The 13445-nt window shown below is 36.7% G+C and overlaps 1 protein-coding gene across 1 annotated transcript in view; it reads right to left on the bottom strand.

Moving 5' to 3' along the window:
- Positions 1-13445, bottom strand: part of LOC143409401 (myosin-2-like) — a 75915-nt gene that overhangs the window by 39355 nt on the left and 23115 nt on the right. The gene's annotated exons all lie outside the window — the stretch shown is intronic.

The following is a 13445-nucleotide window of genomic DNA, read 5'->3' on the forward strand; positions in this document are numbered from 1 at the left end:
GGAATATAATTTGCTCTAATTCTATCTGCATAATAAAAAATTATTCTGTACATTTTTTTCTATGTTTAAAAATATTTCCATGTCACAGCATATATTGATGTACCTGTTCAATACTATGAATAGTATTTAACCTATGATGGTCATACCTTTCTCTCTCTCCTCTTCTCTCTCTCTCTCTCCCTCCCCACCCCTCCCCCAGTTGTTTTTGTTGGCACTAGGGATTGAAACCAGGGGTGCTTTATCACTGAGCTACATAACCAGTACTTTTTATTTTTGAGACTGGGTCTTGTGGAGTTGCTGAGGATCTTGCTAAGTTGTTGAGGTTGGACTTGAACTTGTGATTCTCCTGCCTCTGCCTCCTGAGTTGCTAGAATTATGGGCATGCTCCATGACACTATTCTCTTTACTATTACAAACAATGCTTCTGCAAACATTCTTGTATATACCCATGTACACACACACTCCTGAAAAGTACTTTTGCAATCTTGTTTTATATGATTTTTAATGCAATTGAAATTTATTTTTATAAATATGATAATCAAATCAAACTTTTAAATAACAGATAAATTAGTTCCCAGTTATTTATTAAATGTGGTTGTGGCTTGGTATCTAAGGGGGTTTGGATTTGGGACCCCCACTGGATATCAAAATTGGTGGATTATCAAGTTTCTTATATAAAATGTTGTAGAGTTTGAATATAACCTTTGAACATCTCACTCTATACCTTAAATCATCTCCAGATTACTTATAATACCTAATACAACACAAATGCTATATAAATAGTTGTTCTGTATTGTATCAAAAATAATGTTGAAAAAATGTGTCTATATGTTTGTTACAGATACAATTCATTAACAAATATTTTCCATTTGTGATTAGTTGAATCCACAGATGCAGAACCCAGGAATATGGAGGGCTGACTATAGTCCATCTTTTCCTATTTGACCTAAAATATTAACTTTATCACATTAACTTGCATGTATACATGCTTCCAGTTCTTCCAATGAATTTTTTGTCTGTCTACAGAACTGTTTGTACTAAAGCCATGCTCCAGTTAGTAGAGTCTTAAAGAATGTTTTTAATCTGGTAGAATAGGTCTCTGAACACAGAATTTTTAAAAAATTCCTTTGTTTAAGTGATTTTTTGGTTGTTGTTCTTGTTCTTACACATTTTTTTTTCTTCTGACTGAATGTTAGTATTACCTTGTTAAGTTCCATTTAAAAAAATATGCTGGAAACTTTAAACAATTACCACATAGTAAAATTGACCTTTTGTGTGTGTGTGTGTGGGGGGGGGGGTAATGCACAGTTCTATGAGTTTGAGCACATGTGTAGATTTGTGTAAGTACCACCACAAATCAGGACACAGAACAGTCTCATCATCCCTCATCAAACAAGCAAAGAAAAAACACTCTCTTGTGCTACCACCTCTTTATTGTCACACCTTTCTCAACCCTAACCTGTCTATTCTCTGTGACCATAGTTTTGTCTTCTTGAGAGTGATATATAAAAATGGATTCATACCATAAATACTATTTTGAGATTTTTTTCACTCAGTATAATGCCCTTGAGATTTTATTCGAGTTTTTGATTATATCAGTAATGTGTTCCTTTTTATTGTTGACTAGTATTCCATTGTGTAAACCTACCACAGCTCACCTCTTCCCTGTTAAAGGGCATTTGAATTGTTTGCAGTTTGGGGCTAGAGCTGCCCTAAACATTCACATGCAACTCTTTTGTGTGAACATAAGTTTTAATTTTTCTTCAGTAAATACCAAAGAGTGGGAATTGCTGGGTTGAAGGATACATGTAGGATCAGCTTTGTAAGAGCTGCCAAACATTGCCAGAATGGCTATACCATTTTGAATTCCTACCAAAAGCATATGGGAATTTCAGCTCCTCCATCTCCATGGCATTAAACATTTTTGCATGTGCTTATTTCTTGTCCTTATATTCTCTATGGTGAAGTTTCTGTTGAAATCATTCACCTATTTATAAAAGGCATTGCTTGTTTTCCTACCATTGGGTTTTGAGGGTTCTATTCTGGACACAAGTCCTTTGTTAGCGTGGATATCTTCATGGGAGCATGATCTAAGCAGTCACATGGGTCCTACTTTTAAAACGACCCCATGCTTCATTAAATTTTCAGCTGTTGCAGTTTCAGAATTCTTAATAATTTTTCAACAAGGGGTCCTGTATTTTCATTTTGTACTGGGCTCCATTAATTGGTAATGAGTCCTTTTTGTTGGCTATATGATTTGCAAATATTTTTTCCTGATCATAGCTTCTTTTTATTCTCTTAACGATGTATTTCCCACAACAAAGTTTTAAATTTGGGTGAAGTCTAATTTATTAATTTTCTCTTTGATGGATTGTGCTTATGAATCCAGGAACTCTTTGAAACATGAAGAGTTTCTCTTCTGTTATCTTGTAAATGTGTTGTAGTTTTATTTCACATTAAGATATATGATCCATTTTGAGTTAATTTTTATATAGTTTATGAGATTTAAGTTTTTACATAGGAATTTGATTTGCAATATATTTAACTTATAGATTAATTTAAGAAGAACTGACATCTTTACAATGCAGTATCTTTATATCTGGAAACATTATGATGGTTTTTTTCATTTATTTAAATCTTCTTTCATGTCCTATAAAGTTTTATAGTTTTATTCATATATATCTCACACTTTTATTACTTTATTTATGGGTATTCTGTAGTTTTGTTGCTATTGAATGAGGTTTGTTTTCCATTGTAGTTATTAATTCACTCTAGTTGAAAATTAATGTTGGAAAGGAAGAATTGAAGATGAAGAATTGAAATTGAAAAGAAAGCTGCTGTTTTTGTAAGTCTTGATCTAGTGTCACAACTACATATTGACAGCATCATTAATTGTTTGCTTTGAGCAGTTTCCCAAAGAGACAACTTCTTCTTCACTTCCGTCATTCCCTTCAGTGAACTAGGGATTGGGAGTGGATTGGGGGTTGGGTTTGTGAGGTCTACTGAAATGACACCTCTGGCCAGCACTGAGGGTCAGGAACTGGATCCAATTGCTGTAAAGTACTTAGTGCTTTTTTTTTTTTTTTTTTTTTTTTTTTGGTACTAGGAATTGAACTCAGGGGTACTCGATTACTGAGCCACATCCCCAGCCCTATTTTATATTCTATTTAGAGACAGGGTCTCACTGAGTTGCTGAACGCCTTGCTATTGCTGAGGCTGGCTTTGAACTCCCTGTCTCAGCCTCCTGAGCCCCTAGGATTACAGGCTATTGTTCTCAGTTGTGGGTTTTAAGAGCTAATTGCATCAAACAATAAACACGTTTTATCAGTTCATATTTATTTGGCTGCAAGTACCAGACTACTTAGCTGACATTTGCTTTCCAGAATGTTTTATTTTTCTCACATAACAAGAACACTTGGAAGTGAGCCATTGCTGGTGTTGGTTCAGTATTCAAAAATGCCATCAGGAATCAGGAATCCACTCTTCCTTTAATTCAGACTAATTTTCAGAAAAAAAAAAATTTATTTTAAATTCACAGGAAAGTTATGAGGACTGGACAAAAAGTGTTTATATATCTTTCATCTAGTTTCCTCTCACTTTGGTACATTTGTCAAAAGTAAAAAATTTGTATTGGTACATTAAATTTTTAATGGGAATTTCATCAGTTTTTCCACTAATGCTTTTGTTCAGTTCCAGTTCAGGATAATACATTATCTTTCGTTTTCATGTCCCCTTGGGCATCTGTTGGCTCTAACAGTTTTTCACTCTTTGTTTTTCATGCCTGTGGCATTTTTTGAAGAGTACTAGTCAGGTATTTGTAGAAAGTCTCTCATTTGGGGCTGGTCTGATGAGACCTCTTAATTAAAATGAGCTTGTGTATTGGGGGAAGAGGGGATAATGTAGAAGTGGAGTGCCCTTCTCGTTGTATTGTCTCGAGGGGTACTGTAATTTCAACATGACTTGTCACTAGTGATGGTAATGAAAGGCGAGTGACTCACTCCAGATGGAAATTCAACGAAGAGATTTTATTGGGGGGCTTCCCGAAGGGGAAGAAAAGGAGAGGAAGAGAGCAGCAGCCTGAGCCTGCAAGCTTCAGCTTAAGAAGGGTTGCTTAGGTGATTGGCGGATGATTGGCAGGGTGACCCAGGAATGGGCCAGTGGACACTTTGTTCTGCGGGGATTGGTCGAGAAAACTTTTGACTTTGGTGCCCTTTGGCTTAGTGCCCATCAGAGAGGAGGGGGAGGGGTAAGGGATTACGTGATATTCTTCTCCAGTGATGGAAACTTAACTTCAGTGGGGAGAAACCTAATGGGGGAAATAAAACCAAAAGGTAAGGCCTCCCACACATCCAACAGGTAACCTTGTGATAGTTAAATGATAATGTTAAACTTGATCACTGAAGCAATATCTGCCAGCTGTTTTTATTATGGAGAATTTGAAACATACACAAAAGTAGAGAGAATGGTCTAGTTTACCCTTATCTGTATGCAGCATCAATGATGAATGGTCTTATTTCATTTATATTTCCATCTACTTTCCAGCCCTTACTGGGCCATTTGGAAGCAAATTCTAGACATCACATTTAACCAATGACTATTTCTACCTGAATCACTAGAAGATAAGGACTCCTAAGAAAATAGCCATATGTTCATTAACACTCATTAAAAATTTGACCACAGCTTCAAGGCTATTCATATTCTTCTGTTCTGCCTCCTTGACAGTGTGGTTTTTCATACTTGCTGTTTAACAGTGGCAGGAGAGTGTCTCTGGATTTAACCACCACATCTAAGTTCAAGGTAAGACACAAGGAGGCAAAATAGCAAGAAATCAGAAGCTTTCCTAGATCCCTCCTCCCGTCACCTGTACCAGCAGATTCTAATATGTTTCACTTGGCAGGACTGTTTCCTATGGCTACCACAAATATCAGTGGCAGCTGTAAAGCTAACATCTGGCTTTCCAACCTCCTAAATTGAGGATAATGTGGAATAAAGAGATTGAGAAAAGATATTAAGTGAGTGAACATAGAGTCCCTTTCACACTAATCTGGGGGAAGATAAAGACTTCACTTGACATTTCTATCCATCCATTCTTTGAAACTTGTCAGTAGGACTAGGAGAACAGAGTGGGACTGGCAGCAAGAGTAATTGAACTGCAGAGTCATGACTGATCTCATGTTTCTCCTGTCTTTGGTTTAGTGAGGCCTTAAGGTCGGGACCTGGCTAAGCCTATTAGTGCAAGCTGAGTCCCAGCTGTAGAAACATTGGGCTGGAGCCAGACAACCATGTTATTTTTTTTTTCAATGACTCAAAAGTGCAGTTGTAAAACAATGTCATTTTATAGCACATAAAACTAGAGCAACCAGACGTGGTGGCGCAGGCCTGTAATCCTGGCAGCTCGGGAGGCTGAGGCAGGAGAATTTGGAATTCAAAGCCAGCCTCAGCAACTTAATGTGGCCCTAAGCTACTCACCAAGGCCCTGTCTCTAAATAAAATATTAAAAAGGACTGGGGATGTGGCTCAGTGGTTAAGCATCCCTGGATTCAATCCCTGGTACCAAAGGGGGAAAAAAAAAAAAAACTAGTGCAAACCTAGATTCCCCAATAGGCCAAGTATGTGCTTCAAGCATAAAGTAGTAACTCTATAAGAAATATTTAGTTTCAATGACTTTATCAAGGATATATATATGTATGTGTGTGTATATATATATATACACACACACATTAGCTTTTGTTTATTTATATGCAGTGCTAAGAATTGAACCCAATGCTAGGGTTGAACCCACATGCTAGGCAAGTGCCAGTTGAACCTACATGCTAGGCAAGTGCACTACCACTGAGTTACAATGCCAACCCTTTTAACAAGGATTTTGAAAAATAAAAAATTTTAGAAAGAAGCTACCAATTTTCAATGAATCTAATGTTCTGTTATTGTGCATACTTCACAGAAAGAAAAAAAATTCTAATTAAACTATTACATTGATCTTAAGGCATATCTTAACTTCAGAAGTGTTAAGATGCAGGGAAAATGTGTCTTAATATTGATGAAATATGGTATTTCAATTGTATTATATAATTAAGTTTTGGATTTTATATCACAATCTTTTTTAAAAATTATTTTTATTGAATTATAATCAGATCAATGAAATTCCATCTATGTATACTCCTGAGTAACCACCACCCAGATTAAGATATAAAGTATTTCCCCATCTCAGAGAGTTTCCTTGTGTCCCTTCCCATTCAACTCCTGCCCACAAAGGTGATTGCTTTCTGAATTTTTCATCATAAATTAGCTTTGTTTGTTCTGGACTTTATGTGAATACAATTCATTCAGTCTGACCTCTTTTATGTCTAGCTTCTTTAATTCAATATAATGTTTTTAAATTTAATCATGTTGTGGCATAAGTCAATACTTTAATCTTTTTTTTTTTGTATCAGAGATTGAACCCAGGGGTGCTTAACCAGTAAGCCACATCCCCAGGCCTATTTTTACTTTTTATTTTGACACAGGGTCTTACTACATTGCTTATCGTGTTGGTAAATTGCTGTAGCTGGCTTGGAACCTATGATCCTCCTGCCATAGCCTCCTGAGACACTAGGATTACAGACATGTGCCACCACACCTGGATTCATTTAAGCTTTTATAGTAATTTTTAAAAATGATTTTGAGAAAAACAAAAATCCTGTCATAGTTGGACAACTTTGGACAAAATTGGACAACATTTGGACTCTTACTTGGGGGAGGAAAGCCTGAATTCAAGTTTTCCTATTTATCTTACGTTTATCAAACTCCAATTGTAGTTACTTAGACAGTGCCGAGGGTGAAACCCAGGACCTTATGCATGTGAGACAAGTGCTTTACCACTGAACTTCATCCTCAGCCCCAAGACTACTACTTATAGCTTTTTTCTCACTTGCAGATCTTAGCTATAAGCATACATATCTGCTCTATTAAGATTCCCTACAGAAAAAGAAAAAACTATGTATACATATGTATTTTAGATATTATTTCTATGGAACAATAAATTGTCATAGTAGCAAAATGGGGCATATACAAACACACAAATACACACAGGAGCTGGTGGAGTGATTTGTTTATTTTAAGGACTGGCTCACACTATTATGGGGGCAAGCAAATCCAAAACAGCAGAGCAGCGCCAGCAGTCTGGAGACTCAGGGAAGCACTGATGCTGTAGTCTTGGATCCTAAGGCACTTCTTTGGGGACCTCAATTTTTCTCTTAAGACCTCGAATCATTTGATGAGGCCTGCCCATTATGGAGAGCTTTCTGCTTTCTTGAAGTCTACTGATTTAATGTTCAACTCATCTAAAAAATACTGATAACAGCAATGTTGAGACTAGCATTTGATCAAAGGCTGAGTGCTGTGGTCCATCCAAGTAACATGTAATATTAAATCAGTCCACCTAGGAACTCTCAGAAGAGATTTTTTATGTATAATTATGTTGATTCATACCACTGGGGACTCATCCTTCAATATTGTCAAAATTATTGATTTGTTGAGTTTATTTACTTGGAGAATTTGTGGATATTTGCTAAAGAAGCTTTTAACAACTTTTTAAAATAGGCTTTTAAGGCTATTGTATTTGAATAATCCTCATGTCTTCTTTTAGAGCATGCCACTCAAAAAAATGGGTTTTCCTATAAAGGAAATTTCACAGTAATTTTCCTCTTGTTTATCTTTGGCAATCAAAATAAATGAAATCAAGGGCTAGGGAGGCATTGACTCACTTCACTTCCCTTTGAAATCTTGGCTTTATATTTAGATGAGAAACAATAGAGGAATCTAAAGCTTCATATCAGTTTATGGGCATATTCTTTGACAGGAAAAAAATCAACAAATAACATGATGATAAAGATTTATTATAAAATAGACCAATAGCAAGAAAAATGGTATTCTGAGTTTTGATCTCAAGCAATAAGCCCTTTCTCTGTGTTCTAGGAATGAGAATGACATATTTCAAATCCAAGTTAATTCTTTCCTTTTGGCTAAATTGTTCATGATCAAATAGTCCTTTAATATGTCAAGAAAATAGTCCTTTCTTTCCCTGATCTTCTATTTTTCAAAACAGTGGGACAATTTATTCTTACTAGTGATTAATCTGATAATATAAACTCTTACATGTACAGACCCCAAATTTAGAGCTTCTTATAAAGATAAGATATTCAAAGGGAATGTAATTCATCAATGATCTTATTTGGAAAAGGATATTTAAAAGCTTAAGCAGCTCTAATTAGGTAAGTAGAATGATCATGGGCGAAATGATCATTAGATTAGAATAAAGAGTTTCTATAAGAGTAGAACAATTTGAGAGGAGCTAAGGGCAGATTAATGCATGAGAATTGAGTGGCTTGTGCTAATGGTCAAAAGAACTTCAAAGTACACATTTCAAATCAGTCAATGCTGAATGATGGATAAGGTGTGGGAGAAAAGGGAGTTGGGGCCTCTTTTACAAACACTAAAGCATTTTCCTTTAATAGAGAATGATCTAAAGTGTTGCCCAGGTAAATGGGAACCTGTTGAATTCAATTAGATCTTAAGCGCCCAAGAGAACTCTTTGGTCTTGGCTTAGTATGCCACAGACACCACTGAAGTCTACAAAGAGAAATGTGAAGAATGCAGAAAGCTGGAGAAATGAATATGGAGATCTAGTAGATTGAAATGGAAGAGGACAAGTTGGAGATTAGAGACAAGTGAGACTCCTGATTCTGTGTGAGAGCAGGGCTGAGGAGATGAAAAGAACCTTAAATAGTCTGAAAGAGTAGGGGACTCAGGAAGAGGAGCATGATAGACTAGATGCCATTTTTGAGTTTATGTAGTCCAACCTGTTACCTGATACAATCCCCCTAAATTTAACCAGCACATTTTGAAGTGGTTCCTTATACTGATAGATCTGAGTGTCCACCGGTTCTCTATACATCCTTTTTGAAAAGCAGCATTCTCTGAACTATCAGATTTATTAGATTGCCTCTCTTTGTGTTTGCCCTTTCCAGAATGTTCCTCCAGCATCATCTTTCTGCCAACTTCGCCATGGGCAGCCATCCCCATCTAAAACTTGGAGCTATGAACCCAGTCAGGCCAACAGCCCTTCTCTGGTGGTGCTCTGGAGAAGTGGGATAAAAATAGCTCCTCCTTCATCAATCCTTGGCCACCCACTTTCCCCAACCTTCTCAAAACCAGCATACTGACCATGATCTCTGCAAACGTCTTGATTGAACAGTTAGAAAATAAAATTAAAATGTTATCAAATGAAAAGCTAATATTAGCTAACCTTCTTTGAATACTTATCATATGCTTGCCAGGGTACTAAGACACTCAGATACATCAGTACAAGGAAACATTTCAAGCAATCCACAAATGTAAAGGGAGAAACAATGGAAAGAAGATGTTTGTTTGTTTGTTTAAATACAGTATATGTATTTAAGACAGTGGGGAGGGGTCTGAGATTAATTGGGGTCTAAAAATCCAGTTGAGACATCCTGGGGAGAAGGAGAAGGGAAGAGATTTAGACAGACAGTGGGTGTGTGGCTCTGCAAGTAGGCTGTGGCAGCTGGCTCTAACATCTCAAATTTGAACTGCCTGAAGGATGGATGGGCACAGGTGGTTATCTCAGGGCAGAGTCTCTTGGGGATTGCTGTGTTCACAGAGCGAGTTTCTGCAAAGTCTAACCACATTTCTACCTCACAAACTACTTGAAAGCTAAACCCATCTGTTATGATTACTAAAAGGATTTTGTCATTGTCTGGGCTCAGATATGTACCCACAAATAAAAATGCACATCCAGGGTACAAAACTGGGTCCCTGAACTTCCCTTTCTTGGTTTCAAGCAGCAAGCATTATAGTTTAACCAGATAGACTATTTATCCAGAGATGCCCATATCTGCTGTATCTTTTTAATGAGTATAGGATATTTATTATTTTTTTTTAAAAAAAAGCTCTTTAATGAAATATGATAAAAATACAAAAAAAGGCAACATCACAAGAATAATAACTTGAATTTTCACCAGCTGAATACACCCAGGTAATCAGCATCGAGGTTAAAAACTAGAACATCACTGGTGGCACCACTGCCTTCTATATGTTTAAGCTTAATCCAGTTTCTGGATGATAGCATCAATGAAATGCAGTCATCCTTTGAAATAATATGATGGTAATTTTAGAGTGAGCTCTTAACTTGGCTATGTGTTTCACTAGTGGCAGTCTCTGATTTCAGAAATGCTTTGCTCCTAAAAAACCACATCTTTAAGCAAAAATCTAAATTGCCCATCATGATAATTTTCATCTTTGATATATCAGCAGAATCTGTTAAATGAACTGGTAAATTGGTGAGAGGTAGAGGATGTGGATGTTTATTAAGCAGCAATGGGTGAATAGAGAAGCAGAATATTAGGTAGCAAAAAAGTGGGATCTGAATCTTAATAATATAATTCAGGAAACTAAGTGCATACTCAGAATGATGTTTATGTGTAAATAAATTTTCAAAGTGTTTTACTTTGTAAAGATGATTATTATGGAATAAACTGGTCTTCTTTTTGCCTTATTTTGTGCTAGCAATATTGTCAGTGCTTCTATATTTTATAGTACATTGATAATATTTGTTGTATTATTCTGAATTTTTCCTTTTATTTATATATCTATGCAGATTCAATATCTATATCTATCTGTATATAATTCATTATATATATATATATATATATGTGTGTGTGTGTGTGTGTGTGTGTGTGTGTGTATATGCTTATGTAAATGGACTTTGAGTTGAGAATGGGACCTGTGAGTATGGAGCTGGTACAAGTTTTTTAAAACATCCGTGTAGCTGTGATTTTATAGTCCCCCACACCTGGGGTAAGGAAAAAAGAAGCAGTTGAAGATTGGAATAGGAGGGCACAGAGTAGGGAAGGGGATGTTGTATAGAAAGGATTGAAGACTGAAAGTTCATGAGAGTTGGTTCTACTGAAGTCGTCTGTCAAACCAGTGGGCCAGATGGCGAGGCTGAAGTAGAGGGGCATGTCTCCTGTGTCCTGGTTCTTCTGCCTGTACCTAACCTCTGCTAGACTGAAGACTAGTAGAGTACTTACCATTGGCTTGCCTACTACTAAGGCAGGGGTGACTAAGCATTTTCCTGTTCCCTTTCCTCCAACCAAATATTGATTCTGGGGCTGGGCCATGTGTATTTATAAGTATATAACCTCAATTCAATACATATGGATTTGTCAGACATATAGCAAATATTGACGTTTGTTTTTCTGAATATCATCAGTAGCCAAAGATCTGGTGAATGTCAACTTCTAAAAAAATTTGTTAGTCATCTGTTATCATTTAGATTTGAGGCATTCCCTAAAAGCTCTTGTGTGAGACAATGCAAGAAGGTTTAGAGATGAAATGATTGGGTTATGAGAGCTTTAACTAGATCAATGAATTAATCCCCTGATAGGGATTATCTGAGTAATCACTGTAGGCAGGGTGGGTTGTGGCTTGAGGAGATGGATCTCTGGGGGTATGCTTTTGGGGTTTATATTTTGTTGTAGAGAAAGGAGCTCTCTAACTACTTCCTGGTGCCATGGCCCCGAGTTGCTTTCCTCTGCCACACCCTTCTGCCATGGTGTTCTGCCTCACTTCAAGCCCCAGGAATGGAGTTGATTGTCTATAGACTAAGACCTCTGAAACTGTGAGCCCCCAAATAAACTTTTCCTCCTCTAATTGTTCTTGTCAGGTCTCTTGGTCACAGCAGTGAAAAAGCTGACTAAACAACATCTAACATAAAATCTACCCTTCAAATATACAATATGGCATAATTAACTCTTGGCATGATGTTATAGAGTAGATCTCTGGAACTTACTCATTTTGCATAACTGGAACTTTCTACCCATTTAATAGCAACTCCTCATTTCTCCATCCCTTCATCCCCTAGCATCCACAATTCTACTCCCTAATTCTATAAATCTAATTCTATATAGAAGTGAGATCATGCAGTATTTGTCCCTTTGTGGCTGGTTTATTTTATTTAGCATAATGTTCTCAAGGTTCATTCATGTTGTCACATATGATAGAATTATTTTCTTTTTTAAGGCTGAATAATATTCCACTGTATGTGCATACCACATTTTGTTTTTTAAATACTTTTTTTTTAGTTGTAGATTAACACAATACCTTTATTTTATTTATTTTTTATTCTAAGGATTGAACCCAGTGCCTTACACATGACATACAAGCACTGTACCACTGGTCCATGACCCCAGCCCCCACATTTTCTTTATCCATTAATTTGCAAAGATTGTTTGTGAATAAACACAAAAATATAAATATCTCTTTATAGTCTTGATTTCAATTATTTTGGATAAATACTCAGAAATGGGGTTGCTATATGTGATGGTAGTTCTGTTTTTAATTTTTCTGAGGAAACTCCATACTGTTTTCCAGGTGGCTGCACCATTTGTAAATAAGTAATTATCTCATTGTGATATGGGTCATCATGGACACAATTTTCATTTCCTAAGAAATACCTCTTCCAATAGCAGTAATAGCCTAAGCTTTTAACTTTTGATAGGAAAATAACCTGAAAGAAATTGCAATACTAGCAGGATCTTGCTTTTTTATTCTTAAAAAATAATTTTTTGTGTATTAACACTGGTTTAAAATCTAGCATTTTTCCCCCTTCCAAAAGTGATTTAATTTTAAATTTATTACTTTTCTTTTTCTTGTAGTGCTAGGGATTGAACCCAGGGCCTTTACATGCTAGGGAAAAACCCTACCACTGAGCTATATCCCAGCCCCAGATTAGTTATCTTTTGCCTTGTTGTAAATTTTCATTCAGGGCAATTGAAATGTAATTGATGGTCTTTGACACTTTGCCACTTTGTCAGAAAGGACAACTGGAAATTCAGCATTTCAAGGGGAAAATATCTGAGTCCACAGCAATAGTGGGGTTGTTCCAGCAGTCTGTAAAAGAGAAACACAAAGATGTGAAAGCTCCAAATTGTAGGTTATTGACGTGGGAAGGTCAAGAAACATTACAAATGTGCTTCTGTTAGTGGAAAAGTGTGAGGGTGTCTGGTGATTGGAGACCAAGTAAATTATGGAGGGAGGAGTTAAGGCAGCAGGCTAGAGAAATTAGAGGGTGGAGACCAGTGGGCAGAGAAGACAGCAGATTTTTGGAAGGAGGACACTGGTGGTAGTCCTGCAAGGCCTGAAGAGTGGAGAGGAAAACAGGAAGGAAGTGGAGAGAGTAAAAGCAGATGGGAGATGGTGCCTGGAATATGAGAGAAGAGACCTCAGGACACTGTATAGGGATGGGAGGAGAGCTGAGACCAAGGACAGCATGGCAGATATAGAAGGGGGACAGGAACAGTGAAATTAATTTAAATAAATCTGTGAGCATTCTACCTGCCTCTAGAACTTTGGCCATCAAATAGCTCCCATGGGAAACTAGCATG

Source organism: Callospermophilus lateralis, chromosome 11 (genome assembly GCF_048772815.1).
Source record: "Callospermophilus lateralis isolate mCalLat2 chromosome 11, mCalLat2.hap1, whole genome shotgun sequence".
NCBI classification, from domain to species: Eukaryota; Metazoa; Chordata; class Mammalia; order Rodentia; family Sciuridae; genus Callospermophilus; species Callospermophilus lateralis.